Raw genomic sequence first — 16513 nt, 5'->3', positions numbered from 1 at the left:
CAAATGCCAGCGAAATATCCCCATCCCCAGGGGCACCTGGGTGGCTCAGTCAGTTGAGTGACCAACTCTTGGTTCTGGTTCAGGTCATGATCTCAGGGTCCTGAGACTGAGCCCCAGGTCAAACCCAAGTTAAGCTCCACATGTCACTCCTCCCTGCTCAGCAAGGAATATCTACTTGAGATTCTCTTCCTCTCCCTATGCCCCTTACCGCACTCACACTCTCTCTCAAATAAATTAGTCTTTTAAAATAAATAAATAAATATCTCCAACTCCAGCCTTCATTGCTGCAAGTGGTGGTGATATTAGCACGCTTCTTTTTTTTTTTTTTTAAGCGGTTTTTTTTTTTTTTTTAAGATTTTTATTTATTTATTTGACAGAGATCACAAGTAGGCAGAGAGGCAGGCAGAGAGAGAGGAAGGGAAGCAGGCTCCCTGCTGAGCAGAGAGCCTGATGTGGGACTCGATCCCAGGACCTGAGCCGAAGGCAGCAGCTTAACCCACTGAGCCACCCAGGTGCACCATTAGCACGCTTCTTGTTAACCCCATGTAAGTGAAACTCCGCTGGCCATTTCCGACAAAGGTTTTATTTTCATGACAAAAAAAGATGGTCATTGCTGACAAATTTCCTCCTTTATTCTTCCTGCCTTGGATGCGTACGTGACTTCAGAAGCAATAGCAGCCATCTTGTGACTTTGAAATTACAAGTATGAGGACCAATAGAATTTGAGAAGCCAACTCTGACATCATCAAGCCCCCTAAACATTGCCAGCTACCACTCATCTGATTTTATATAAAATCTTATATTTTACACAGTGTTATAGAAGACATGTTACTGATGTATTCTTTGCCCCTTGGCACTGGCTTTTCTCTCTCTCTGCTCTTTGCTGCCTGGCATGTTTCTTGTCATTCATTTTGGAAGTCAAGTCCCACTTCAAAATTTCCTCCTTTTGTAACAATTTGCTTGACTCCCTGAGGCACATATTTCCTTTTTTTCCTCTGCGTTCTAGCAACAACTTATCCATGTTTGTATGAACACTTATCACACATTTTGTAACTCATTCTTTGAGTCTGCCATTCTCAACAGATTGCTTGTTCTTCCAGAATAGTTTTCATACTTTCTATCTATCTTAACACAAAATAAATGCTTAATAATTGCTTATTTAGTGAATTAATCTATGTCTGGTGGGCCTGGCTGCAATGTCTAAGAATAAATAGTATTATTCAGATTTTTTCCCTCTGCTTTCTTTTTCTGAGTATGTTTTGTTTAATGGCCCTTACTGACAAATGAACACAGAGCTCCTACAGTTACTTTTCAGTACAAATAATTCCTCCAGAAATCTCCCCAGGGATCACTGGAAAAGTTGTTGCGTATTCTCTTAATGAGCTTTCTGTTCCTGGAATACTACATAGAATGTTATGTTAATAACACTTGCGTTTAATTCCATTCTCTCCTCAAAATGCTGAGAGTGTAGATATAAAGTTTCCTATAAGAGAAGAAATACTATTTTAACATCTGTTAGGCTCAAAGAATGATCCTCATTATTCAAGGCAGAATTGGAGAATAAAAACCAAGATAATGTTAAAGAAGATGGGTTTAGGAGGAAAGTGATTTTACCATTTCAGAATGATTTTACTCTTTTACCATTGAGGTTAACCAGGCTGCAGAATATTTTTTCTTTTCATTCTTTTTATGGATCTCAATGAGCTTGACTTCACTTTCTTTTCTAGGACATTGCTTACAGTTTAAGAACGTCTTCATTTTTATAAACAAGTGAGCCAGAGACCTTACTATGAAAACACAAAGGTGTCTAACTTGTAAGGGATTCATAACCAAAGGAGGAAAGTAAGACAGATGAAGAAGCGATCTAGTTAGACTAAAATAATTTAAACCCTGGCAGGGTAAAACTGTATTTGGAAAATGATACCTTGATACTACCAGACTCTAGTAAATTAAACCTATCATGATTTCAGACTGGACATAAAATATTTCCATCTTTTTGAGAGAAATGTTTGAGAGATTGCTAAGTTCTCCTTGAGTTGTCATTCTGACATAGTATATATTCAAACTACAAATCCTTTAACCACACATGATATGTTTGATTTACTAGTTGTTCATATTTATTGCTTTTTATCTTCTACCAGCAAAAATTATTTCCCTTTTTCTATACAAATATTTCCCCCAATACCTCATTTCTTCCTTACCTATTCTAAGTGCTCTTTGTTTACATGCATCAATTAAGGAGAAAGAAAACAACGTTCTAGTGTCTATTTAATTTTCATTCAAGTGGAAAATTCTACATAAGGTGTTGCAAACTGAAATCCCTCCAGGAGATTTGCAGGTGATAGAAGTAAGAGAGTGGCCCAACCAAGTACAGACCATTAAGGAGTGGGTTTGTGGGGACTGTTGAGTCCAAAGAACGTACCTCACCTAAAGTGGGTGGCTGCTAATTAGCTTGAGCTACTTTTTAGTGGATTATGTGTTTTTTTTTTCCAAATAGGTTATGCATTCAGATATTTCTGTGAAATCTCCAATTTTAAAGCATGTTTCTCTATCTAGACCTCAGACATCAATAACTGTTAACATCACAAAGAGAAATGATGGAAGAATATATCACTGCCAATGGAGTAGTCCAGTGAAAAATAAAAGTAAATAAATAAATAAACCGAAGGTGAACACAATGTAACTTCTAGATCCAACTCCCAATTTACAAGGATACAGAGAACACAGGACCTCGTTAAACTACACCACGGGGATGCAATCAGTACCATCCAGCCTGTAGAAAACTACAGGACCAACAACACAGTTTTTTCAACAAATAATTGCAAGGAAAGAAAAAAAAAAAAAGATGGAGTGGGGATGTAGAGACTAAAAGAGATTTAAAGTATGAATTAGTCAATTGCAACCTGTGAACCTATATAGATCTCGATTTTTAAAAATTATAACATTATGGGATAATGACGAGATATTTGATATCAAGGAATTACTGCTGTTTTTAAAAAATATGCTAAGGTTAATGTAGTTATGTTAAAAAAAAAGTCATGCCTATACTAAAGCAATATATATAAATGTATTTTTGGATGGAATTTTAGAAACATATTTACATTTTTAAAAAAATTTTAAAGGCTTTATTTATTTATTTGACAGTCAGAAATCACAAGGAGGCAGAGAGGCAAGCAGAGAAAGAGAGAGAGGAGGAAGCAGGCTCCCTGCTGAGCAGAGAGCCTGATGCGGGACTCGATCCCAGGACCCTAAGATCATGACCTGAGCTGAAGGCAGAGGCTTTAACCCACTGAGCCACCCAGGTGCCCCCATATTTACATTTAGAAAGACAAAATAATGGGGAAACAAGCCGTGGGTCCACAAGCCATGTTTGGCTGGTGTGCTGCCAGCTTGCAACTCCTGGTCTGTAGGAAAATAGAGACTAATTTGCAGCTCTTATTTCTCTTCACCATCAAAAGCGAGAACACATTAATTACCCTTAAGAGATATAAACGTGTATAGACCACACTTGTCACTTGGACATAGGAGGTATATAAATTAAACCTTAAAGAACCACACAATATCACCTCCCTCTCATCTACTGTCTTAGTATTATACTTTATAAATGTATTTCTAAATGCTGGACTGCTTGGTTATTTCCCCAGATCTTTAGTCTTGCAACCATTCATAGAAGGCTTCTGAGTAATACCTGATTTCAGTTGATAAACAGCAGATGGGTCCCTTCTGCTTGTGATGGGTTTTTCTGAGCAAGCCACCCACAGGTCTGCCCGTCAGAGGACATGACATATTCAGAATGTTAATGCCATTACACAACACAGAGCAACAAGAGACCATGGGAGGAATGATCATACCCTCCTTCAGGGTTCCTGGGGAAAACATTCCATTAATGCGTTAGAATCACAGAAATCTGTCTGATTTCCTAACTCTTCCTTGTGGGAATTAAACATAAGGGATTCCAGAGAGGGCACAGCTGCACACCTGCCTGAGCCCCCGTCTGCAAGGAACGGCTGCCCATACAGCAGCTGGAGCATATACAGTGCTCCCAAAAAGCTGGTTCCTTTCCCCTCCACTCTGCCCATTGTTTTGTGATGGCCTTCTAATGGGTAAGCTGAATTATCCAACACAGGGCTTCTCAGTCTGATCTTGGGGGGGATTAAGTGTGGGAGGAGAAGATACATACAGAATTCACCCTCATGGGGTGAGTTTTCAGCAATTGCACCCTCTCCCTGTAATTGAATCAGAATCCTGAGATGTGGGATGGATGCGTGAAATGATAATTTTTAAAAAAACCTTCCCAACTGATCCTAACATGTCATCTTTCTGGTGATGCCTCTAGTCTTGGCCCCTGGCAACCCCTCTCCCTTCCATCCCCGGTGGATATCCATCACTCTAACAATATAGATTACAGAATTAGAGGATTTGAAAGGATTTTGCTCTTTTGGTCTAACCCATCATCTACTTTAGGAAATCTGTCCTTCTGTAGATTTCATAAGCATATAAAATTTAAAAGTAAATTTTAAAATCATGAGAAACATATTCTTTTGGCCTCTGTTAAACAACACTTCTATTTTATACCCATAAATCTTACTTTTAAAAAAAATTATCTTTATGCTTAACCAAAGTTTGTTGGTACAAGGCCCACTGGGCTACATAATCATTTTGAGAGAGAGATGCACCCACTGGGGTTGAGAAATGAGGAGGGCCAAGATGATTTCTTTTTTTGCTGTAAAAATACATTTTTAAGGTCTAGCACAGTTTATTTATTGTACAAAGGCTTTTTAAAAATGAGAATACTAAGCTAAGGGGATTACTTTTGAAACACTAGTGACTACTATTGTGTTCTTTGTTAAAAGGAAAACCTACCTACAAATAAAAATTCCTTTGGAGATCACGGATCTATACAAAGTACAAATCTCAGCTTAAACTGCAGATTCTAGAGGGATGCAATTTCTTAATTTTTCTCTAACTCTTCTCAGTTTCTATTATATGTCCCTGTGCCCCTTGTGTGAGGTGGCAGTGTGGGGTCTCCACTCCCTTTCTCCAGAGTTCTAAGGCCTGAGAGACTCTGTCATCCGAGGCTTTGGCTATGAGAGGACTTGACCCTGGTTGTCTGAACATGTGGGCAGCCACTCTCATGACAGCCATCAAATCTGTCTCCTGCTTGTACACAGTCACCTCTCATTCATGTCGGAGACCCTTGTTGTCCTCCACTCAGCAAGGGGTTTATCTGCTACTTCTGCACCATGCTGAGTAACATAATTGTCTGTGCAGCGAGCGGAAGGCCTCTTCCAATCCCTCATCACCCTCCATGTGGGGGACAGCTCCGCTGTTTCCAAGCTGTGCTGGGCCACGTGAACTTCTGTGACTGTCTCGGGTTCATCTGACTAAATATACTCCACAAACCTTGGCCTTGGCAACCTTCCTCAATAGGACTCTACCAAGGAAGCTGGGCAAGGCTTCCTCTTCTGAGTGTACTAGAAAAGTAGCTTTCCTCCATGATAAAGCTTGGTCTAGTATGAGTTTCTCCTCTTTTTTTTTTTTTTTTTTAAGATTTTATTTATTTATTTGACAGACAGAGATCACAAGTAGGCAGAGAGGCAAGTTGAGGGGGGGGGCGAGGCAGGCTCCCCGCCCAGCAGAAAGCCCAATGTAGGGCTCGATCCCAGGACCCTGGGATCATGACCTGAGCCGAAGTTAATCGCTTAACCCACTAAGCCAGCCAGACACCCCGAGTTTCTCCTCTTTTTTCTTCTCGTTCTTCTCTTCCTCCTCCTTCATCTTTTTCTTTTTTTGAAAGTCAGCTTTATTGTGACAGAGTTTATGTGCAATAAAATGCACTATAAGTAACCAGTTGAATGAGTTTCGACAATTGTCTGTACCCATATAATCATCACCACAATCAAGGTATAGAGCATTTTCATTACCTTTCCTCATGCCCTTTTTTTCTTTTTGAAAGATTTTAATTTATTTTAGAGAGAGAGAGAGAGAGGGGGTGAGACATCACAGAAGGGAGGGGCAGAGGGAGAGGAAGGGAGGGTCTTTCGCAGCAGACTCTGCTCATCGCCGAGCCCAGTGCAGGGCTGGATCTCACGACCCTGAGATCACAACCAGAACTGAAAGCAGGAGTCAGTAGCTGAACTGACGGTGCCACCCAGGCGCCCCCACCCCACCCCACCCCAACCCATGCCACACTCCTGCTTTTTGTGATCAACATCTCCAATCCCAGAACCAGTAAACCACAGATACACTTTTCATTACTACAGATTAATTTCACATACTCAAGAATTTAATATAAATGGAATCATGCAGTATGTAAATCTAATATGTAACATTTTGTCTTTGACTTCTTTCACCTTTATAAAGATTTTTAAATACTCTCATGCTGTTTAGGGTAACAATGTCTTGTTCTTTTTCATGGCTGGTGGTATATCATTGTTTGCTTACCTATCTACCTGATAATGGACATTTGTGTTGTTTTCAGGTCAGGGATGTTATTATTGACACAGTCATGTACAAGTATTTTTTGGATATAGGTTTTAATATATCTTGGTTAATTATGTAGGTGTGGCTTTGCTGGGTTAAATGATAACAGTTAGAATAACTTTACAGGAAAATGCCAAATTGTTTTTCAAACCAGGTTGTATCATTTTACATTTCCATGGGCAGTGTCTGAGAATTCTAGTGCCTTCACATCCTGTCAACACTGTATTATTACAGTTGTTCTGTTGTTATTTTTTTTTTCTATTTTAGCTATTCTAATGGATCGGTAACAGTTTAATTTTTGTTAATTTTCCTGATGAAAAATGATAAGGAAAATCCCTGCATAGGCTTATTATTGATCATATGTACATTTTTTTGGTAAAGTGTACAACTCTTTTACCAATTTTATAAATGGATATTTGTCTTCTTATTGAGCTATGAGTTCTTTATATATTGTAGATACAGGTATGAAATATATGTCAGATATATGTATTCCAAGTATTCAGATACATGTATTTCAAATAGTTCTTCCAATTTATATATTGCCTTTCCATTTCATTAATGGTGTCTTTCAAGGAGTAAAAGTTTTTAATTTTCTTAAGGTTAAATTTATTTTTTTTCTCTTATGGTTTGTGTTTTATCTAAGAAATAATTACTTACTGCAAAGTTGTAAAGATTTCCTTTCCTTTCTAGAATTTATATATTGTTTGTTTTTATAATATATTATACCTATGACTATTTTGACTTAATGTTGAGGCATATTATGGAGGTTAAGGCCAAGGTTCATAGTTTTTCCATAGAAACATCATTTATTGAAAAGACTATAATTTTCCTATTAAATTATCTTGGATCTTTCCAAGATATATTTTATTATTGCCCAAAGAGTGTATCTCTTGATTTTTTAAAATTTATATTAAGCCTTGAAATATTTTTCTTTTTTTAAAGTCATTCGCATTTTCAAGTAAATTTTAAAATCCATTTATACATTACAGATCACTGTGATATTAACTGGGATTGCACTGAATCTATAAATATATTTGGGGAGAACTGACATCTTAACAATGTGGAGTCTTCCCATTAAATTGGTATATTTCTATTTATCTACCTTCTTTAATTCTCTCATCAGTATTTTACAGTTTTCTGGGCAGAGATCTTACCCATATATTGTGAAATTTATCTCCAAATATTTCATGTTTCATATTGATATAGATTTCCTGCCAATATAGTCTATGGTGTATTCCGTGAATAACAGTGAAGTGTTCCTTGCAAGTATGTAAGCTGTGAACTACATTACTATATTGCTTTTCTGGAGAGCCACATTACCCACTAGAGCATTAAATGCTCTGGGAAGTCTTATAACAAAGGCTTCTCTTTCATTTTGGTTAACTGCGTGTTTCCCAAAGAAATCTGACTGTGGCAGCTTTCTGCTTAATTCCGATTTCTGTCTTGTTGAATTAGCGTTCTGAGGAGGACGTTTTTTAGGAAATGGTGAGATGTCAAGATGATGGTTAGGTCTATCCTAGCTTGGCTCCTGTGGGTGGGAGGCTTTAGATCACTTGGCAGTCTCAGTCCTGAGAGAGAGGAGATGAGAACCCTGGGTTCTCCGTCAGTAGCAGAAAGTGAGACAAGAAGCAGTCGAACTTGTTCCATTGGTTAATTATTGAACACTCACTTTTGCCAGAGATCTTGTTTTGCTCTTTCAGTCACTCCCTCATTGAGAGGCATGGGTCAATTACTTGACTGTCAGTAAAAATACATTCTAATGATTTCTATAACTGGAACTGTTAATGCCTGATAACACAAAGTTAAGGAGAGTCTCGTAGAGGCCTTAGAAACAAGCGAAAGCCTTTCCTCCTGATCTTTTAATGCATAAAGGAAATGGAGCCTGGAAACATGCTTTGAGCTAAACGAAGAATAGATGGAAATGCTTATCTTGTCAAAGTGAGGTCTTAACATTGAGACGTGTATTAAATGAAATAAAAACAGTTTTTAAGCATTTGAAAAATATGCTAGAAGTGTCAGCATTTATAAACCCAAGGTGATAGTCAAAGATTTAAGTAGAAATAATTTTGACTTCTGCTTATAAGACATTTCTCTGTGATATGACAAGGCTATTTTTGGCAAAAATCAATATAGGAAGATAAATAGATGAATCATTTTTTTAAAGCAATATATATGTATTTTTTTTTTAAAGGAGGGTTAACTTTACTACTCCACAGGCACAACATCATTGCCAGTGCAGGGAAGGCACATATTACAAGGAAAGCTCTCCAGGAAAGGCGTCTGGATTCAGGAGAAAAGAACAGCGAGATTGAGGGAATAGGAGTTATATTATCATGCACTGCTACTATCTTATTTTGTACTCCAGAGTGATTATTACCACATGTACTGCATACTCACTTTTTATGCAGATGGACCCTTTTATTTTTTTAATTTTATTTATATATTTGACACAGAGCAGGCACAAGCAGGGGGGAGCAGCAGGGAGAGGGAGAGGGAGAAGCAGACTCCCACTGAGCAAGGAGCCCACTGCTGGGCTCCATCCCAGGGCTCTGGGATTGTGCTTTGAGCCAAAGGCAGACCTTAACTGACTGAGCCGCCCAAGCACCCCCAGCTAGACCCTTTCATTTGACCCCTTGTTCATGTGCCACAACTTCCTAAGACTATGCTTGTTGTCTTCTCCACAAATAGAATTGAGTTTGGGGAGTAAACCATGTCCTTTTCTTTTTGAATAATACTCTGTCATTCTCAGGCTATATCTGTAAGGCTTTATCTCCTTTGTAATTCCATTAAAACTTAATTACCTAATAGTGTTGGAAGGAATGATAAATGTCTTCAACGACAGACATTTCCCCAGAGGGAGACCACACATGATTTCATTTAAAAGTCACATCAACCCAGAAAGGGAGGCATTATGATATCACTTACAACGGAGCATGTGAAGATTGAGAAAGATAAAAGATTTTGCCAAAGATCATATAGCTTGTTGGTGGTAGAAATAAGATTTGAATCTACCTCCGACTGTAAACTTGTGTTCTTGCTATTTTAATAAACATATTGGGTATAGAGACTTAAGGATGAGCCTAAGACAGCATTTCATTCAGGAAAAAATAATTGTTAGGTATTTTCTGGTGAGAAGCAGAGGCAAAGAGCAAAACAGAAGTTTAGCTTTCTTTAAAGCCTTTGGCAAAAAACAGATCTCATAATGCCTAAGGGGTTAACAAAGCTGTTCCTGTACACCTAATTTAAAACAGCTAAGAGGCATTCTAAGCAACTTTTGTCTTCAAAGAAACTGTGGCGTGGATTTACTTTCATGTTTCTTTGCTTATAACTTAAAGGACACTTAAAGAGAGAAAAATATTTCCAGATTTTGTCACCATGTGTATTTTAACCAACTGAGCCACCCAGGTGCCCCACCCACCATGTGTATTTTAAAAGGGAAATTTATCTTGTTTTTTTGTTTTGTTTTGTTTTTTCAGGTTTGGAGAAACATATTTGGTTCTGTAAACAGCAAATGTAAAATCTCATATAAAATGCATCCAGACCTATGGCTGAGATACATCAAATCTGTTCCCACAAAAATTTCTCCTCCATTCAGCTTCTGTACAAGGTGGCTCTTACAATTTTTACATATGGAAAATCTCTTCCTATTTCATACACACATCTGTAATCCCAACTCTAAAGAAAGCAGTGTTGGAAGTTTTTCAAAAATACCCTACAAGGAAGTTTTTGAAAACGAAAATGAAAATGAAATAGTTGTTTTGATATAGCTGGGAGTTAGCAATGTATCAATTTATGACTTTATGTCATTTAAGAGCCCCCTGTGAGGTACAGTGACAAACTGGTAGACACCATTACACCCTCTCGGAGGGACTGTGTGACCCGGGGTAGAACCAGCTAGTCCAGGTGTCAAGGAACACTGTGTAGGGACATCTTAACAGTGGCCAGAGATACAGGCACATAACTAGAAGGGAAATTTGACTGAGTCTAAGTGCCAATTTCTTGTCTTTCAGATATGAAACAGAAGCCTGGAGGGATTGCGTTTATTTGACCTTGGGTCACAAAATGAGTTAGTGGTCCCATGTTACTTTACTCCTTTTTGTTGATGACTCTCCAGCATCTTTGAGAATGGAAGAGAAAAACTGGTTTCCCTTTACCAGGTGAGAAGCAGCAAAAAATATTTAAAGATGAATAAGTTTAGCACTGAATAAAAATAAATTATTTTCATATGCATATGCACATTTTCTTTTAGACAGGTAAAACTATGAACCAAGGAAAAAAGAAGTGTCTAATAAAGAAAGTACTTCAGGGGCACCTGGGTGGCTCAGTTGGTTAGGCAGCTGCCTTCAGCTCAGGTTATGATCCTGGAGTCTTGGGATCGAGTCCCACATTGGGCTCTGCTTCTCCCTCTGACCCTCTTTCCTCTCATGCTCTCTCTCTCTCATAAGTAAATAAATAAAATCTTAAAAAAAAGAAGAAAGTAATTCAATAACCTAGTGCTATTATAAAATGACAGACAATATAGAGGAAAGTTTTGGACCTAAGTACAAGAAAAGTCAACAATAAGCTGTGCTTCTCAATCATTGTCTTAATCAGTCTTTCAATATTAGGAACATAGTACCTCAGTTCTTCAGAATTTATTATTATGCATTTCATTAAAAAAAAAAAAAACAGAATAAGTTAGGGGTACCAGGGTGGCTCAGTTGGTTAAGCATCCGACTCTTGGTTTGCACTTGGGTCATGAGCTCAGGGTCAGCCTCCATTGGGCTCCCTGCTCAACCAGAGTTTAAGACCCTCTCTCTCTCTCTCTCTCTCTCACTGTTCCTCTGCTCCTCCCCTCTGCGCTTTCCTCTGTCTCCCTAATAAAAAATAATCTTAAAAACAAGAACAAAAGCAGAGTAATTTAGTTATTTAAAGGACACAGAATCATCTGGAAAAATGAGACTAAGGGAAAACTGAGAAGAGAAAATGAAGACAGGTTGCAGGTATGGATATGCCCTTACTTTTATCTATTGTTGAATACACCCATTTCTAATTGTTGTTTCATTGAAGAAAAGGAATAATTCAACATAATTAGAAATAAACCCCCTGTTTTATGATAATCACAAGATTCTTAGATTAACTTTTTAAAAAAAATTCCTTCAAAGCACAGTTTTTAAAAAAATCTCAATATAAATTTCAAAAACAGCTAGTATAAGATTGAGACAACCATTGGCTTATATTTGCTTTTATCTCTTAATCATATTTGCATATGTTAGACATATGCATTTGTTTATTTTCCCATTCCCCATTTACATAGAATATATGACATATTAATTACTTTGCTAGATACTAGAAAAACAAAATGCAGAATGATCATGGAAACTTGGGTGCTAATAGTAAAAGCAGAGAGGTTACCTAGCCCTGACAATAAAAGTGTGAGTATTATTAGTAATCTGTTATAGAATACAACAGAGAGAGCTATGAGAGAGAGTACATGGAGTGTTATCCAAATTGGACTTGATTCCATGGTTGGCACTTGAGCCATTCAGTATTTCGACGATGGTGAATATTGTCGCATACCAATCTGAGTATTACAACGCTGTGGTGTGTGTGGGAAGTCCAAATTAATCAGCTCCTCATTAGTACACTAAGAACCACTTTTCCCCATCTTTTCCAACTAAGAGCTTGGCCGTTTTCGGAAGCTGGGTCATTCCTCTGAGCTCTTCGCTTGCCACTGGCATGGTTTTTAGTTACATACAATATTTTTAAGATTTACTAGGAACATTGCTTAGATGTAAGGATTAAAATAGTCAAATCTATCAAAGTGCACACAGTGAAGAGAATTAGCAGTAATCATTTAAGGTATACAGTGAAGCTAGACAATACTTTACAATGGCATCATATTAACAATGTCTCGGTCTAAACTACATTCAACAAATGACGCAAACTTTATTTAAAATCTACAATTGTATAGACCCAATTTGCTTCAATTCATTCTAAAAATCTCCTTTTAATTATACACAGACTTTAAGTAAGCATCCCATGCTGTCTAAATTATTAATTTCTTCATTAACATTTTCTGATAATCTTTACATCCTTTTTGCTAGAATACGGTAGGTATGGTTTGTCATTTTCAAGTGCTAAATTTCTTAGGTGTGACAATCGTTAGCCTTCTATTATTTGGATATTTATTTTCAAGATACTCTTCTAGCTACTTGGGACACTACTGCAGCTGTAGGTAAACATGGTGAAGGTCAAACTTTTATCAGAAAAGTAAATAAATATATGGGAGATAAATAGATCAATCTTTGTTGTGCTTAAATGTTAACCTTTAGGAAAGGGAACAGGAATGTAAATCTGTTCTCTATTTTACAAACTATTTTTCTCTACAATATTTTCTTATTATACAAATAAAGGAATTCGAGTCTGAAATGCAAATATAAAAACAAATTGAACGTGGGACACCTGGGTGACATTGTCAGTTAAGCCACTGATTCTTGGTTTTGGCTCATGTCTTGATCTTAGAGTTGTGAGATCAAGCCCCATGTGGGGCTCCACATTCAGCTTGGAGTCTGCTTAAGTTTCTCTCTCCTTCTGTCCCTCACACCCCACCCCAGCTCTCTCTCAAATGAATAAATCTTTAAAAAAAAAAAAAACCCACACAAGCTGAATGATTTTAAATCAAATTGCTATAATTTGTATCTTTTGGATTCCTACCCCTTAAAACTGCTACCGTATTATCAATTCTAATTATGACTGAATTTATTAAGCACCTGTTGTGTTGAGAATCTCATTTGACATATAGTAAGAACTCTGTTAGTACATAGTTCTCAAAGAGGACAATCTTCCAGCTGTAGCAACCTCTTACGTGGGTCTATAGTTTATATCCCTGAAGGCACCTCACAAGGTAACTTCAGAGGAGAATAATCTAGAAAGTGATTGGGATTTGCTGTGTTTTGTTTCCTCAAATATTAGCACACAGCAGAATGAGCAGGAGGGCTTGTGAAAGTGTGGATTTGGGGACCCCATGTCCACAGTTTTTAATTCTATGGATCTGGAGGAGGGTCCAGCAATGTGCATTTCTATTTTTTGGGGGGGGGGGCGGGAGGACAGCAGCTGCTAGTCTAGACCACACTGTGACAAGCCTGGTGCTAGAAGCTGAAAGTATCCAGGAGGCTTCCTCACTTTCTTTCTGTTTTGCTTTAAGATTTATTTATTTATTTATTTATTTTAGAGGCAGGGAGGGGTAGAGGGAGAGGGAAAATCTCCAGCAGACTTTCCACCCCCAGGCTTGGAACCCTATGTGGGGCTCAATCCCCTGACCCTGAGATCATGATCTGAGCCAAAATCAAGAGTCTGACGGTCAGTGGACTAAGCCACTCTGGAGCCCCAAGACTTCCTTACTTTCTGATACCTTCATTCCATCCTCAAAATTTTCCTCATCTGCACTCAGGCCACTCCCCCATCGATCCCTGCATTGACTGGCACAGGATCTACCTCTCGGGACAATCTAGAAGCTTCCCTCAGGACCATGTAGGCTTCACCACTGCAGGAGAATTTGCTGCTCAATTTCTGTGTTTATATTACTCATGTACTTCTTTTCCTAAGGAGAAAAATGATTCCTGAAGAGATGAATTTTATTGCTTAACAATAAGTGAGCTGGTTAAAACTAAAGTAACTAATTTCTAGAACGTCAAATTAAAAGACAAACTAGCACTTGAGCCCCCAGCAGCTGCAAAGGCAGTTGCAGAAGTCAGCACTCCATCAGTGGAAATCTAAAGCAGCTGAAGCAGCTTTTTTCAAACACTTAACTGCTTGCTTCTTTCATATAACTCATTCATTCAACTGCATTAGGATACTCTCAGAACTGCAACATTATCATTCCATATATATCTGTCAACCCGTTCATCTGGAGAGAAGAAATTAAATTTCAGCTTCTAATAACATAAAACCAGCACCACCTGATACCTTGCTGTATACAAAATATATGCTCCCATTCTCTTTTTCAAGACCTGGACCATACGGTGACAGATACTTAAGAGGATGTTGGAACAGACTTTCTCTACCCTCTCTGCACACGGCCGGGTTCCTGAGTGGAAGTGGGTTTATAATTTGGGCTCCTACTATGCGGGCTCCACACTCACTGCTCTTACATAACTTCCTCACAAGGGTGACCGTGTAATTAATATCTCTGCTGGTTTTCTGTTGCTGCCTGTGTGTCGCCTCTCTCCACCCCCATGCCAATTCATATACTGAAGTCCTGAACTCTAATAGGATGGTATTTGGAGATTGGGCCTTTGGGAGGGTTTAGATGAGATCATGAGGGTAGGGGTCCTCATGATGGGATTACTGCCTTTTTAATTTAATTTTATTTTATTTTTGGGTAAAGAGTTTGTTTATTTGAGAGAGAGAGCGCCCGGCGCGCATAAGCAGGGGAGAGAGGGAGAAGGCAGCTCCCTGCTGAGCAGGGAGCTCAATGTGGAACTTGATCCCAGGATTCTGAGATCATGACCTGAGCTGAAGGCAGACGCTTAGCTGACTGAGCACCCTGGATTACTACTCTTATAAGAGAACATCACGGGGCACCTGGGTGGCTCAGTGGGTTAAGCCTCTACCTTCAGCTCAGGTCATGCATGGTCTCAGGGTCTTGGGATTGAGCCCCTCTCTGCTCAGCAGGGAGCCTGCTTCCCCCTCTCCCTCTGCCTTCCTCCCTGCCTACTTGTGATCTCTCTCTCTCTGTCAAATAAATAAATAAAATCTTATAAAGAGAGAGAGAGAGAGAGAGAACATCAGAGCTTGCTTTCTCCTCCATGGAGGGACACAGTAAAATGAGCTCACCTGCTAGCTAGAAGAAAGCTTTCACAAATATCTAAATCTGCTGCTGCCTCGATCTTGGACTTTGCAGCCTCTAGAACTATGAGACATAGTGTCTGTGGTTTAAGACACTGAGTTCATGGTATTTTTCATACCAGCCCGAGCCTAATACACTACCTTGGAATATTACTACACACGTAAGAAGTAGCTTAAACTTTACAGTTCTGCAGATCAGAAATATAGGACAAGTCTCATCAGGCTAAAGCCAAATATATCATCATTTGTGTCCCTATGGGAGGCTGTAAGGGAAGATCCATTTCTTTGCTCATTGGGGTTATTGGCAGAATTCAGTTACTTAGGGTTGTAAGTCTGAAGGCCCCCTTTCTTTGTTGTCTGTGAGCCAAGGACTATCTCTAGCCTCTCAAGGCTGCCCACATTCCTTGGCTCTTGTTTCTGTTCTCTATCTTCAAAGAATGCAAAGATGGGTCAAGTCCCTCTCATCCTCGGAAACTTCTCTCCTTTTTCTGCCATCTCTCTGACTCATGCAAGGAAGATTTTCTGTTTTAAAGGATTTATTAGTTGGGCCCACCGAGTGAGTCCAGAATATTATCTGCATCTCAAGGTCCATGTTCTTAATTGCATTTGCAAAACCTCTTTGCCGTAGGTGAGAACATATTCACAAAATCCAAGAGTTAGAGCATGAGAGTCTTTGAGGGACATTATTCTGCCTATCACAATGTTCATACGAGGTCATCTCTGAGAATGAAAGAGAGTATGATTATTAAGTATGCCAAGATAATGAGAATAAACCAAGACACACTGTCACCCAATTTATGACACTGAGAGTTAAGGGTCTAAAATAAGACACAAGATGTGTGTGTGCATGTGTTCAAGGTCACAGGTGTTAAAGAGATAAGTAAACACAGCTGTGCCTTCAAGAAGCTTCCAGCTAGCTTTCAATAGATATGTTTACAAACATCTATCTTGATTCCCAAACATGTTCTAGGTCCATGTGAGTTAATTAGGGATGGATGAGCATTTGATTGCAGGTGAAGGGCATTGATTGCAGATAAAGAGTAAGTTCTCCTTGACCATCAAGGCACATGGAATGAAGGATGATGAGAATCTATCCCCCAACCCATAGGCTGGCAAACCGGGACCACTGGGTATAACTAAAAAGAAGATAAAATGAATGTCCTATTTAGAACAATCCCTTAATTAAGAAGTAGGCTACTGG

General features: G+C 38.6%; 1 protein-coding gene across 1 annotated transcript in view; it reads right to left on the bottom strand.

Annotated features, from left to right (window-relative positions):
* The window catches only part of LOC116581856, a 77730-nt gene that overhangs the window by 35260 nt on the left and 25957 nt on the right, over window positions 1-16513 (bottom strand).

This window comes from Mustela erminea, chromosome 21 (genome assembly GCF_009829155.1).
Source record: "Mustela erminea isolate mMusErm1 chromosome 21, mMusErm1.Pri, whole genome shotgun sequence".
NCBI classification, from domain to species: domain Eukaryota; kingdom Metazoa; phylum Chordata; class Mammalia; order Carnivora; family Mustelidae; genus Mustela; species Mustela erminea.
This window is presented reverse-complemented; position numbering and strand designations above follow the sequence as displayed.